Source organism: Miniopterus natalensis, chromosome 3 (assembly GCF_054644295.1).
Source record: "Miniopterus natalensis isolate mMinNat1 chromosome 3, mMinNat1.hap1, whole genome shotgun sequence".
In the NCBI taxonomy this organism is placed as follows: Eukaryota; Metazoa; Chordata; class Mammalia; order Chiroptera; family Miniopteridae; genus Miniopterus; species Miniopterus natalensis.
Genome location: NC_142083.1, coordinates 18,743,855 through 18,758,886, shown reverse-complemented (window position 1 = coordinate 18,758,886; position 15,032 = coordinate 18,743,855). Strand labels below are relative to the sequence as shown.

Below are 15,032 nucleotides of genomic sequence, written 5' to 3'. Positions count from 1 at the left end.
CAGCAAGAACAACAGGTCAGAATCTACTCCGCTGAGGAAGTTGGCTGGTAGCTGGCAAATACTGAAAACTGTTAAGAACGCTGATTTGCCATCAGTTTGAAAGGAAATTTGTATTTTTTTGGTACATTAGAATGCATTCTTGCAGAAACATCAAGAGGATGTAAAAATAATTCCATTTCGGTATCAAAGATGCTTGGCTTTGTTACTCTGACCTAGGACGGGAGGGGAGTGTGCACTCTCTTTCCCTTGATGCCAAGAACTCACTGTCATATTGGGAAACTATTTAATGGAATTGGAATGTAAAAATTAGAATATCTTAGGTTAAGTAATTTCTTTTTATTGGTTGTACTTAGCAGTTAAAGAAATGTATACCTTCTGTATAACAGAGGCTGCAAAAGCCGAGTAGTGGCGTCAGGGAAATTAACACTAATTGTTCAATGAATATACTTGAGTGTGTGTGTTCCAATGATGGCTCTTAATCACCCACACTTTCCGGAGCTTTCCATGCAGAAGATATCTTAGCCTCTTTATTGGACTCTAAATCTAATTTTAAACCTCTTAATAATGCCAACACCTTGTAAAGCAAATTAGATAAAGCCGAAATGTGTTTTGTCATGAATATGGCAGGTAAAATGAATGGTTGAATGACACCCAAGGACATTAACAACGCGTTGCTTAATATATACCACCCATAGGGCTAAGTATTTCATAAGTATTAGTTCGCTTATTTTTACAACTACCATGTAAGATATTATGTCAGTCAACCTAGACTAAGTTATGCTGCAATGAAAAAGTGGCCCCCAGGTCTCAGAGGCTGATGACAACACACACTTACTTCTCATCCCCACAGCACGTCTGTCACGGGCTGCACAACCAAGGGCCTAGAAGGTGGAGCCGCACCTGGATGGATATTCATAGTCTCGGGTGAAGGGATAGGAGAGATGGTGAACCGTGAGCTGGTTCTTAAAACTTCTGTTTAGAAGGGATGCATGTCACGTCTCCATTCGATTCATGGGCAAAGCCAGTCACAAAGTCACTCCTGACCTCACTGAGCCAGAGGTTTTACTCTATTTCATCGAGGATCATCTCCAACGATGAGGCCAGCCTGGTATCCGTGGATGGGGGAGTACAATCCTCCACCAGGGAGGGCAGCAAATATTTTGAATAATATGATCTACCATAAACAAAGCAAAACCAGCAAAACAAAACAAGAACATAGCATCAAGGGCTTAATTAATTCTAACATTTCTTAATTATGCAGAAATGTTAGAATCAAACTCTGTATGCCACTTTTTTAAGAGAAAGAATTAATTTTCACACGCGTGTTATCTTTCCAGGGTGTAGTTGAAAAATAAAAAGGAAACATAAAGGTATTATCCTATAAGAAATAACACAGAGAGATTGCCTTACAAAAGGGCCATTCCAATGTTATTTATACAAAGGAAATCCAGTTCAGGTGGTCTCAAAGAGGATCCTGTTTCATTTTGGGGATTCTCTAGTGTTTTACATTCATCATGTGACTCAAACTTGACAAATGAAATAGCTTAGAGGCAGTAAGTGTGACTGTTTTAAGGTGAGATCATTTTGCCCAGCTGGGCGTGGCTCAGCGGTTGAGTGTTGACCTAGGATCCAGGCGATTGGGGTTCGATTCCCGCCGGTCAGGGCACATGCCCGGGTTGTGGGCTCAATCAATGACTCTGTCATCATTGATGTTTCTGTCTCTCTCTCCCTCCCCTTTCCTCTCTCTGAAATCAATAAAGACATATTTTAAAAAAGAAAAAAAAAGGTGAGATAATTTTAAGAGAAAATAATTTCACATCATCAGAAGCATATCTTAAACTCATGGGTACCTAGCCAGTCTTTGCATTTTATTTTCTTTCTCATGGTTGCATAAAGTCCTTGTCTGTCACAAGACAAGTAAATACATACACATCCCAATGCTTTAGTTAATTTTTTCCCTAGTTTATTAGACTCTTCATTAAAAAGTCACTTCTCTGGGTTCAGCATTTATTGCACTACAGAAATTAGCCAGCCAGGTGTCACTGTTTTCTGGAACGAGCCTGCCACCTAGTGGTTATGTGGAAAATAAGACTTGGCAAAACCAGTTGCTCCGCAGTTTTTTCTTTGACAAATATTTTTTGAGCACCTAATGTGTACCAAACTCTGTTCCAGCTTCCAACAGTGAATGAAATGAACAAGAACCCCCAACCTTCTGGAGCTTATGTTTTATAACATAAGGACGCCTCTTGCCAATTCAAGGGCTCAAGGACTTTGCATCTGTACTGAGCCCCCCTCTTTCTCTTACATTCTCAAAGGCTTCCCCCTGCCCCTTGCCCATGCCCTTCAATATAAAGACTTGCGCCAATGTCTTTCATTTAAAAACAAAAAACAAACAAAGAAACCCTTTCAAAACAACTTTCCTTAATCCCCGATTTTTTCTATCTAATGCTGCATTTTTTTTTTTTTTTTTGCATCCCATCACAATAAAACTTCTCAAAAGTTTTTTTCTTTTTTATCCCTTGTGCCGCCAGAGCCTCATCTGCCTGGCTGGTTGCCGAATCCCCGGCCCTCAGAAGTAGCAAGTGCTCGATAAATGTGTTTAGTGTGCGTACGGATTCATATTGCAATAACGATGACACCCACCCCGGCCTGGTCTCCGGGTAATCTGGTATTTGGAAAATAGAGGTAGAAAGGGCATTAAATGGGTGAGGACTGTGCTTAGCATTTGGGAAGATTCTTTAACCGGTGGGCTCCCGATCTGTGAATGGAGGGCTGAGCTGCTCTGGATGACAGTTACACAGCACGTAAGGATCTTGGGGCGAGGTCTAACTGGCAGTGGCACCTTGGGTATAATATTACAAAGAATTTTTTGGCCACAAATATGCTGTGGTATTGATTGATTAGTGATGTCCACCCTGGATGAGGGAGGTGGTGTTGGCTGTGCATTCCTGGTCACATGGTCTCCTCCTGCTCTAAATGTCAGAGATTTAAAAAGACGGAGTCTCAAAATGTTGTTTCAATTGCATTTTAGATATAAACTGGACTTAACCTCTGAACAGTCCTCAGCATTTAATAATAACAGAAGAGTTAAACTCAGATTCAAAGTTGTGAACCGCAATCTCCAGGAATGAGCCTAAGATACATGGGAACAGATCTTCACCTATGTATTTACCCAGAGTTCATCTGATATCCTGTACCACGAAGGAAAAGTATTTTATTGTACAATATTTAAAACTGTTCCTTTCAGAAAAATGTCCTGCGCCAAGTCTGGTATCTATTGTGTTTAATGTTTCATTTTCCTCTGAGACGTGTCATCGCTCCTTCTCTTCTGATTGGCTGGCTTCACTTGCTCGCCCACCCCCCCACCTTGCCTCTCTGCCAGGGGTAATTCCAGACCAGACTGGCAGGTATTTCGAGCTAGATTTCAATTACTGGGATACCAAGTGTGAAATTATGAGGTTACAACAAAATAAACCGCAGAAGAAAGCGTACACTTCTTTAAAGGAAATCGGGATCAAGTGAAAATTTTCATCACCTTGTGTGTCAGACACTCATAAATGTTTTGAATGGATAAAAACATCTGAATGGATTTGAAGATTTGAAAGAGGGTATAGAGTTTACTTTAGTGAAAAGCGAAGATAGCAATTGGCGATTTTAGCAGGAGGAAATTCTTAATGATCTAGACTAGCGGTGGGCAAACGACAGCTCTGTGTTAAAGCTGACCTGCCACGGGTTTTTGCAAATGAAGTTATAATAGGATTGCTTCTGCAGTTTGCAGGCTGATAAAATAAATGGCCTCATGAGGAAATTTCTATATTTGCAGTAAAAAATTGTCCGTTCTGAAATTCGGTATCCTTTACACAAGAGAGTGTGGCAACACATTTCTCTTAAAGTTGATGGCTTGGAAGGTCTGTCCCTCCTGACACACTGAAAATGTTTGCTTTTATTAGAGAAATGAACAGTCCATGATATTCTAATCTTTTCTTTTGGCTGCCAGGAAGCTTACAGGTAAAAATTCCTTGTGCAAACGTAGCTATATTCTTCAGGTTTTCCATTAGAGTTACCCAAGCCCGCCTGTAATCCCCGATACCATACTTAACTCTTATTTTCTCTCTTCCTTAATGGTCCTGCTGGTGGTGCTCTACAATCAGTTCTTTAGGACACATTTGCTGAATGAGTTTTATGAATCAACTAAGGGCTTTAAATACATTTTCTTACAGAATCCTCAGAACAACCCCGTGAGGTTGGACTTTTCTCATTTTCCAGGTGAAAAAGACTAAGGCTAAAGAACAGGAAGGACTGCGTTCAAAATCAGAAAGCTAGAAAGTGGAGGCCTGGTTAGGATTTGAAACCACTACTAGGTAAAAACCAAGCTTGTTGACTCCGCCACTAAGATGTACTATCTCCCCAGTCACAGTCCAATGGAGTTCAACAGCTGTCAGGAGAACTGATCTGTAAGAATGGAATCTGTTTTCCCAGACAAAACCCAAACAGTGAAGCAGTCCTGGAAAAAGAGTCAATTCTTGTCCGTGCATTAAGTATATGCAACTTAAAACCATATTGCACCTAAAAAATATTTGTGACACGTACTGGTATTGGAGCTGGGGAAAAAGACTCTCTTAAATGTTTCTGGTTACACAGAATTTTTAAATCTCAGTGGAAGACAAAACCCACACAAATCAGCACAGTGATGATTGATGGATCCCATTGCTAGAAACTTAAACTGAGGAAATATTTTAAAAGATGAGACTATGTGTTTAAAGCTGTCACAGCAGCATGATTAGAAGTAAAAAAACAGAAAGGAAGATAATTGGCCTTCAATAGAAGATAAAATGCTTAAGTGAACTGATTCAGCAGCAATGCTATGTATTAGATCATTCAGATAGACGGAGAAAGACATGAAAGCCAATGTTATATAGAAAACAGAGCTTTGCGTTGATTATGGGTCCATCAGGGCAAAAAGTAAGTTAATATATGGATGGTGTAGTAGGTGCTAACTACAGGCTAAAATCTCCTGGCTCCGGCCATCACCTCAAAAGCTTCTCTTGCCTTAGAAGTGGAAGAGAGTGGGACACCCCAGAGAACTGGACTAACAGCCAGAAGGATGCCAGGGCTGGGGCCATATTCTTCACCCAAATTGAGCCACTAATTTAAAGAAAAATGCAAGAAACAGAAGTTCAGGGTTCAAATTCAGAGTGCAGGGAAAGCTGATAAGTAGTGATTTCTCAGCTTGGAACAGGCCTCCTGAACAACACACAAAATTATATATCATTCCCAGAGTAATGAGTGGTCACTGGAAAAACACTCATTCTACACGGAATTGTATGACATGGTGTTGGAAAGCTGAGCAAGCTCCACCCCACCTCTGAAATGGCACCAGTTCTCAGCAGAGCAGCCTGGTACCCGTGTGGGCTAAAGTCCTCAAACATTTCCCCATGTACTGATGATACCACGACGGGACAAACGCCTCCTGGTCAGCAACTTGCTTTAGGCACCTAAGAAGTTGTTTTTTGACATCTTTCCTTGTGTTTGATTTTGATCAAATAAATATTTTAATTACAATGAAAATGCTTTTTTTTTTTTTGTTCCAAGTCCTCCAGGAAGTGACAAGAGCCATGATTTTTCTTGTGTCCAATACCATGGCCCGTCACTGTGACAGGCTACCTCATTTTCATAGGTGGCATTAGGTTCCCCAGAAAACTACTAATGCAATAGCTGTTTTGCTTGTTGTTGTTTTTTGTTTGTTTGTTTGTTTTTAGATACCCTCGACCATTTATGCCAGCCTTTTCCTTAACACACTTGAAGCCTGGCTCTCTCCTTTCTTACTATCTTCCTTTTTTGGTTTGGAGAGAAGTCATTCTTCCTGATATTGAGTTGAGCTTACTTGAGGAGACTCCCAGGCTGGGACACAACTGGGTTATGGCATCTGCGGTCTTTGGGAGTCTATGTATGGAGCAGAGGTAAGCAGATGTTGGCATCTGGGCAGCATTTGCACTTGGAGAAGCCAGGGAAACAGCACCCCTCATTAATTCCTAGCAAAAATGTGCATCCTTTGCATACTGTTTGGCAACGTGCTTGTGCACTACCCAATTTATTTTGGGCACCATTCCCTGCATTGGAGTTAAATTTAAGACCTTCTGATTCTCAGTAGGGGCTGATCGAGAGAAGAATCAGGTGGTAACGAGGAATGTGGCAAGACTGCACTATCTAGCACTGGAACCCCCACAACCACATTTATTCAGGAGGAGAGCCACATGGATAATTGTTCCATAACATTCCTTATGCCATAACTTGTTCTTTGCAGAGTTTAGTGGGTGATTATGGGGGAAGGACAGCCAAAGAATTAAGAACTGTCTTCCCAACACTGGTCCCTCTGCTCTAATCCCCGGCCCTGCGTCTGTGGGAGCAGGTAGGCCCTGCCTGGAAAGAGCCCTTGCTGCTCAGTGAGGCAAACCCCCTCCTACCATTGGTTCTGTATATTTTCTTAATAGGAAATGCTGGAGAGTAGAAAAAGTACTCTGGGACTGAAAGCCTAGTTGGGAAATTGTGGTCGATGACAGGGATCAGGGAGAACTATTTAGATAGAGGATGAGATGCTTTTTATTCACCTTTCATCTCGGGCAAAAATGTTCCTAGTGTTCGTGCCAAGGCCAGGTTGCTCCTTCCACTCCAAGTCCAGTGCTGCGTAGTAAACACACGCCTGCTCAGGTTTCCGGCTATCCTTTCACAGAACATAAAGAGCAACGTGGAACAGGGAACCGAAGTTAATCTGTTTTCTTCCAGTTGCTCAACGTGTAGTAACAGAAAGTGGAATTCAAAATCCCTGATGCTAATCTTTGGCACTGCTCTAGAAGTGACTGCCTGGATTTGTGCGACAGCCTGGGACAGTGGTCAGCGAAGGGCTCAGGGAGCATGGCGGGCCCCTGCTCAGAGGAGAGCTCTGCTCCATTTCCGTGCCTCCAAACCTGTGCCTGCCCAGGACACCTGAACCATAGCAAGAGGCGGATCCCTGTGGCACTTCACAAAAATCAGGTGTTTTCCTATTTCATGCACTTTGAAGCTAAGGTTTCTCAAACTCATTTTGACATTTTGGGCTGGATAATTTATTGACATTTTGAACTGGATGATTGTCTGTTGGGGAGTTGTTCTGTATGCATTGTAGGATGTTCAGCAGCAACCCCGATCTTTACCCATCAGATGCCAGAAATACTTGCCCTCCTTATGCTTTTCTCCGCACAAATTCCTCCAGATATTGCCAGTGCTCTCTGGGGTGCAAAAGAGCCCTTGCTTGGGAACTGCTGAGTGAAACTGAGGAAGTCCTTTCTGTTGGCTATGTGATAGTGAGGTTGTAATAATGGGGGGTGGTGGGGAGGGTAGGAAGGGAGAAAGATAAAATAAAGGCTATACAGATTTTGATATTTTACTTTGATTAAAAATCATAAATATATTTAGGGGAGGAAAGCTGTAGAGTTTCACATATAATACTGGCTGTCTGGCCTTGAGCTTGCAGTTTGTAGATGAGGTCTTGTGACTCAATTGAAGCAATTTGGTTCTCTAGCCTACACTTACCAGTGGGGCTCAGTGTATCAAATTTTCTATGTGGGGTGATTTTTGCCTCCTGGGGAACATTTGGCAACGTCGGGAGACATTTTTGGTTGTCACAACTTTTGGAACGTATGTGGTGGTGGCGGTGTGTGTTTGTGTATGTGAGTGTATGTATGTGTTACTCGTAACTAGTGGGTAGAGGCCAGCAATGATGCTAAACATCCCACAGTGCACAGGACAGGCCCCGTCCCCCCAACAGAAAACTACCAGCTCAAAGCAGGAGGCTGAGAAACCCTGCATCTATCTAGCCTCATAGATGGTGTGCCGGAATGAGGGACACACATCCAACATATTAAATTACTGAATTAATATTTACGGTCAAAGAAATAGGATGGTTTGCAATTTGCTTTCCTGTTCTTGTACCATATTTATTTGCTATTCACTTACATGGAAAAAAGAGAAAAAACACACACGAAAAAAGCAAACCAACAAAACCCCTACTTTTTTCTTACCGCCCTTTGGTTAAATTGTGAACAGTTCGAGCTTGCACGCGTGAGTCGAGCCTGGCGCGGGCCCGTGTAAACCGCAAGTACCTGTTCGGTTGGGTGCAAGTGTGCCCCCCGCAGTGCTGGCGGACATGGCCACCCCACTTGATTTAAATGCAGTTAAGTTCAGGAAGTCTTTTCCTGTAAATAAAGAAACAGACTTACCTTTTCCCAGCTGCGTGCGGATGCACTTGCCTTGGGCGTCTGTCCGCCTAAATATGGTTATGGTTTGTCGTCCGGATTTTGGAGGACGACCGGTGCCTGAATCAGGTCAGGGGGCAGATCCACCCTGCCGCCTGGAGGAGACCGCAGCTCAGCGGTTCTCCCGCTGGGGCGCGGGCAGCCGAGAGCCGCCCGAGCCCCGCCAGAGGGCGCCCAAACGCCGCGAAGGAAGCTCCGAGGCGCGCTCGGCCGTTGCGGGGAAGGTGAAACTGGCTTTTGTCTAATGAAAGAGCTCCCGTCGTGAGCGGCGTCCTGGTACGCTGTCCTTTGCGTTTGCTTCTTGCCAACAGATAGCGAGGCGAGCGTATCTCCCCACCCGGGTGGTTATCCTGGGTCCGGGTTCCACGGGCGGCAGACCCCGGGGCTCCCCGCGCGCCGCGGTCGGCGCGGCTGCGCCGCGGGCGCTTCGAGCCGGTGGCCTCGGCTAAGCCGGCCTTCCCGAGGACTGGCGGCCTCCACTGAATCACAGGCACACACAGCGTCCCGGCGGGTCCTCCCCTCGGGCTCTGGGCCTTCTCAGGTCCCGAGAGCGGTCTCGCCCGACGGGAGCTGCGCTGCTGGTGGCAACCGCCGCGCCCGGCGCTACCCCGCGCGCCTCCCAGAAGTGCCAGCTGTTGGGGGCCCCCCTCCACCCGCGGACAGCCGTCCTTAAGGGTTGAGGGAATGCCGCCAGGTCACTCCCAACCCCGCTGCCTGTCGGGGTTTTAGGATCTCAGCCGGCCTTGGGGTGCTGAGAAGGGTCGCAGGGGCAGGGGGCATCACTCATCACCTCGAGGCAGCCCCTTAAGTCTGAGCGAAAGTCGTAGCACTTCCAGCCAACGGCTCTGAGAGAGAGAGAGAGACCCACCCACGGACAGCCCCGCGCAGCGGGGGAGGGGGCACCGGGGTGGGGGGGCCCCCAGAATGTAGGGTGGTGGGGAGGGAGTGGGAAACCCACACGGAGGGCAGATCAAGAGAAGCAGGATGGGTACTGGGATGGAGGGGAGGGGGGAAAGGGGCCCGCCGGGATGGAGAAGGGGCTGGGGAGGGGAGGGGGCCTAGGGAGCGCGGGGACGGAGGGGTCGAGGGGAGGCGGGCGGGGCGCCGCGCGGAGGGAGGGGGCGGGAGGCGGGCGGGGTAGCGAGCGGGAGGCTGGGCCGCGGCTCGGCGGGGGAGGGCGCTGGGCAGGAAGGGGAGGGGGAGCGCGAGCGCAAGAAATGCGGAGGCTGCAGCGGCGGCGGCAGTAGCGGCGGCGGCGACGGCGACGGCGGCAGCGCTCCAACTCGCTCCTCGCCCCGGACTCCGCCGTCGAGCGGGAGAGAGAGCCTCCTCGGCGGCCAGACCCCGGGCCGGCGACGCCAGCAACCGGGCCCTTCGGCGGCACCGCGTTCACCCAGGGGCGGCGCAGGCACCCAGAGCCGGTAAGGAGGGCGTCCCGGTGGCCCCGTCGCCCAGGCAGACCCGCGGCGCCGGCCTCCCCGGGGCCCCGTTTCCCCGCCGCGCGGTGCCCCACTCCCAGGCCCTGCGTCCCACCTCCGCGCTGCGGCTGGGGTGGCGGGGGGGGGGGGGGCAGGGCCGCGCTAGACCACGCCGGGCGTGGGGGCTCTCCGCGAGGGCTCCGTTGCACTTCGGGGATCTGGGGTGAAGGGGGCCCCGGAGGTGAGAGGCTGCAGCCACTCGCGTGGTGGCGAGGATTGGGGAGGGGGGTGGCGAGTCCGATAAATGGAGTTGGGGCGGCGGTGGGTAGCGGGAGAGAAGCCGCTAGGTGAAGAAATTGCCCAATGCGAAACCCTTTAAGCGCCCCGGGTCCCGAAGCGCAGGCTTTGCGGGGCTGAGGGAGCGCATCTGTCATCGGAACCTTCCCCGGCAAGGAAGAAAGCCCTCGGTGCGAGGGGCGCAGCAGTAAAGATGGAGGGTGGGGGTGGGGTGCGGCGGGAGGGAGGGGAGAGAAAATACGGGGACTCTGGTCCGATCAGAGGAAGGAGGTGGCTTTGGGCTTTATCGGGTGGGTTTCCTTGACCGGCGGGACTGCTGCCTCCTGGCGTGGAGTGGCCAAGGAGTGCGAGGCTTACGCGACAACGTGCCTCCAGGAGCACCTCCGAGTGGATCCAAGCCCCAGCCTCGGACGGGACTGAACCGCTTTCCCGCTAACCTGCGGGCCTCTCCGAGCATTTAATTTTTTGGAGTCTTCGGTTCAGAGCATTCACCGGGCGCTCCACTCGCGACCCCGGCCTGGAGGGTGTGCGCTTGAACCTGACGGCGCTCGGCCCCTACCGGCCCAGCCCCTCCGTGAGCGGAGGTTTGGGGTTTAGCAGGTTTTGCCTAAAGCACTAACTCTGAAACCTGACGCCCGGTTCCTGTCCCCCGCCCCCCCCCCCCCCAACTCCCCTCCGAAAAATAGAAATTGCAGAATCCCCGGATCGGATCGCACACACAATGTGCGGCTAGAAAACGCATTCTTTTCATGAATATTCATCGAACGCTGGGCTGAGCTCCTTATCTGCTTCCCCAGAGATATTTCCGCCCCGAGACAACTCCGTGGGCAGCCTTGGCTGGTGTAATTTCACCCTGCTGACACCAGCACCGCGCACATGGGCGCGTTTTTAGTGCCTTGAACCGGCTGCCACACCTCGGTCTCCCGCGAGGCCAGTGGCACGTACGTGGCAGGTTAAAATCGGGCACTGGCGTCGAGGTGGTCTTCCTACCGACGGGGTGCGGACCAACACCCTCACCCCCCTTCCCCCCGGATTACAGCCGGGCTAACAGATCCCCAGGGCTGCGGGCAAAATGAATGAATCCCGGCTGTAATTACCTATTCCTTTGTCTTGGCCTCGCGCATGCGCGGGAGAGCAGGGTGTGGAGGGCCCGGCAGCCGGGTCTGAGCTCTCTCCCCATCACCCACCCACCCACCCACTCCCCGGCGAGGTGGAGGAACAAAGGCGTTTGCCTAAATGTTGCAGAAAACCCTAGGGTGAAAATGACACTCTCCCACCCCGCCCACACCCCCGTGTGTGTGTTTCTTGTTTATCAGGCTCTCTCTCATCTTTTGCTTTCTTACTGATTTCAATTGGCCAAAAATGAGATTAGCTTTTATAATGAGAGCAAATTGTGGATTAGGAATTTTTTAATGGAACACTGTTATCTTCCTTTCTAGTACCGTCCCTTGTTCATTTTCCTGTAGCATTGCACTGCAGTGCATGGTGACTCTCTTAATTTGCATCAATTAACTGCTTGACTTTTTTTTTTTTTTTTTGCTGCTGGTCATTTGATTAAGGGACATTGGTCTCACTACTTGGGAAAAATTGAGACATCATGGCTTTTATAGGAACAAGATGGCCTACAAAACCCAGAGCGGAGAAAATGGGTACCTCGTCAGGATCCTAAATCCTTTCATGTTTCTCCTGCTTCCTACCTCACTGTTCCAGTAGGGATCCCCAAAGGCAAACCCCAGGGGGATGGAAACCCGCTCTTGGGGGAGGAAGAAGGCAGTCCAGCTGCTGGGGTAAATATGGTTAAGTCCATTGCGCTTCTTTCTCTTGTTTTTTTTTCTTCAGTATTTAACAGGAGCCATAATATGTATACCTTTGGCTGATTTTCTCTCTAATAATGTATTGTCCAGGCTATAGCTTTTTAGATTTCTCTTTGGGCTATTTTTTTTTACCATTCAAAAGGAGACCTTGTATATATAAAATAGAGCTAACTATATTTTTGCTGTGGTACATACACTTATATGAATTTTACGCTTACATATGCTCGGTACACCCTGGTAGGACAACACGTGGCAGGAAAATGGAAATCACCTCTTTTGTTCCTTCTCATAAAAACTTGAATCTTATCTAAAAGGGCCTTTACTTGGTAGGATAACTGCCTGGTACCTGCTCTATTCCTTAGTATTGAGTGATTTATCATGATTTAGATGGCTATATGTACTTTTTATCTTTTTTCCTGTAGGTTGTGTTTTTGAGGGAAAGGGGAGTTGGAATAGAGACCAAATTTAATAGCAAATATATACCAATGTACCCCAAATTCAATGAGTTTTAGGTTTTTGAGCAAAATAATTTTAAAATAGAATTTTAAAAAAACAATTAGTTGCCTTACTCTTTTAGCTAGCTCGATTTTTGCCAAGCCTTAGCAGGCGGAGAAAGGGAGCTAGCTAATTGGGCCTTTTGGCAAAAATGCTCCAACAGTGACTATATGGACAGCGGCATTTTTGTCTTTAACTGGTGCTCATGCTTTCATTGTGGCCTGTTGAAGAGAACCCTTTCTCCCCCAAGATCACTGTACTGAAAATGTCCAATGGAAGAGCTCAGCTCAAAGGGCTTCAGCTCCCTGTTCTTGGAGGTGTCATTATGTGTGTGTGTGTGTGTGTGTAAATTACATTAAGAACAATTTAAAACCATTTTCATTCCATGGTCAAAATAAGTGGAGTGTGAAAAATTTACATTTGGATGAGTTTTGATTACTATAAAATAAATGTCTGTGTTTTTCATTGCAGTTTTATAAAAAAAAATTGCAAAACCCAAAACCATTTTTAAAGCAATTAAAGGTGCCAGGTGTATATATTATATATGCACATGCTATAAAATAAATCTCTTTAGTGGTATGAAATTAAACCAGTTGGAATAGAATATTATTTTATAGTGTTTCATATTTGTCTTTGGAAAATAATTTTATCTCTAAATATGTATGTAAAAGGGAGGGAGCCCAGCTAGTCTACTAAGAAGCTCATTTCCAATTTCTACCAGTGTACTCCCAAAACAAATGGATTTCATTGAACATCTTAAATGAAGATGTTCATTTAGAGGCTTAAAAACTCACAATTAAGCCCTACTGAACTTTAAAAGCTGTAATAAACAATGCTTTCTAAATAAAGGATTTATAAAATTGTTGTCTTATTTTTGTGATCTCTTGTAAATTTTTGTTTTGAAAATGTCCAAAAAAGGCCTGTCAGTTATTACTTGTTAAAAGCACTTGCCTTTGGTGTCAGATACTTTTGAAAGACGTACTTCGGGTTGCTCAGGCTCCTGTTTCTCTACGGGTAGTTTTTACCTCCTCATTGTTGCACCTTTTTTATCAAAAGGTTAACATTTCTTAATGACCGTCTCAGCTGGTAAACTGGAAACCAGGGAAAACCTTTCGTATATGGACAAGGGGAATGATGTGGAATCTTCTTCATTTCATCAAGTTTTCTCAGCTTACTGAATCTTTTTCATTATTCTGTCTCTTAAGACTTGAGATAACCCAATGAAACATGAACTTTACTTTTTGGCTTAATTATGGTGGATAAATATACAAAAATGACTTTGAAGTTGTGAATTGTCAGAATTTTTTCAAAGAGTACACTCTTGTTGTGTTTTGGGGAGAGTTGTGTTTTTTTTTTATGGTTTCCTAGGGCATAGTGGATAGCAACTGGATTTGAAAAATCTTTAGGGACTGGCTGGGCCACTTTGGGCAAATTACTTTAAACCACTCTGGATTTTACTTTCTTCAGTTGTCAAGCTGGGATAATAATTCCTATTTTCAGGCTATACTAAGGACTACACATATGTGTAAAAAGTGCATAAGTACAACAGCTAGCTCTTAGGGGTCTCTGGACCTTTCAGTCTGTGTTTTAGCACATTCAGTGTGATTGACATCACTATCTAATTTCTGTATATTGAGCTGTGTTTTTGTTTCGTGTTGATTAATCAAGATCTGAGGGCTTGGTATATTCAGTGAGAAATAGAATATCTCATTCTCAAAGATGCTATGATATCATAGTCCCAAACTTCTGTCTTTAGGGATATACATATTTGAAATTCTGAGACTGCATAGGAGTTTGGCCAAAAGTGGATTGAATGAAGCCGGGATGGCCATTCCCATTGTATTCCCCATGCCAGCTTATGTAACTCAAGAGATGGCATTTGAGTTCTTTTGAAAAAATACAGGGGTAGTCTTAAAACCACAGAAGTTCCCAGCCTGCCAAAGGAAAGTTTTTGTTAAATGCCATACCTTCCACAGCTAATGAGACAGACATCTAGGTGTCACAACAGAAAACTTGTCCAGTGATCCTTATCAAGAGTAAAAGACAACCATAGAGCCAGATCTTACCAAGATGTAGTTAAGTTGTAATTTTGAGAAAACACAAGCCCAAGATGCACTGTGATTAAACAGCATTCTCTCTTTCCCTCTGGAGGTCAGAAATGGGATGAAGTGGGCTGCAGAGAGTCTCATAGTGTGTTTTCTTTCTACACCTAAGGATTTAAATAACCTAAAAAAAAATCAGGCTTTCCAAAGGTATTCGATTTTTTTTTTTTTAACAGGGAAAGCAGAGATTTCTTGACTAGTCAAGGCCATCAATGAGGTTGAGACTGAGCAGGCTTCGAAGTCTAGGAATAAATTCCTGAAAACTTTAGAGATTGAGAAATAGAAACCATCTGCTAGCACCACAGGGGCACAGGGCATAAGGAAACATTTCAAGATAATATAGGAAAATGGTGTTCAGTGGGGAAGGCAAAGCATTTACACACTGTTTCCCCCTTATCACTTATTTTTTGAACGTTGTTGAACTGATTTTGTTGTGGTGGTTGTTTATTTTGGATGAGGGAGGAAGGGCTGGATTCTTGTTTTTTTTGGATTTCTCTCTGAAATGTATACTTCAGCTACTGCTCTACATTGTGAAGGGAGTCTAATATCTAGAAAGCATGGTTTGGAGGGCCAGGTGTGGTGGAGTTGGACTGGAGCCAGATTCACCGGGTTGAG

The 15,032-nt window shown here is 46.0% G+C and overlaps 1 protein-coding gene and 1 long non-coding RNA gene across 2 annotated transcripts in view; one reads left to right on the top strand and one right to left on the bottom strand.

Annotated features, from left to right (window-relative positions):
• The window catches only part of LOC107540552 (uncharacterized), a 46,138-nt gene extending 37,522 nt beyond the window's left edge, over positions 1–8,616 (bottom strand). Inside the window, exons 1-2 of the long non-coding RNA XR_001603528.2 lie at positions 8,256–8,616; positions 6,609–6,716 (exon numbers count right to left, since the gene is read on the bottom strand). This is a non-coding gene — a long non-coding RNA (uncharacterized LOC107540552). The remainder of the gene's footprint in view (positions 1–6,608; positions 6,717–8,255) is intronic.
• An 897-nt stretch (positions 8,617–9,513) lies between these two features.
• Positions 9,514–15,032, top strand: part of BASP1 (brain abundant membrane attached signal protein 1) — a 45,330-nt gene continuing 39,811 nt past the window's right edge. Inside the window, exon 1 of the mRNA XM_087815057.1 lies at positions 9,514–9,712. The gene's annotated coding sequence lies outside the window, so the exon portion shown is untranslated. The remainder of the gene's footprint in view (positions 9,713–15,032) is intronic.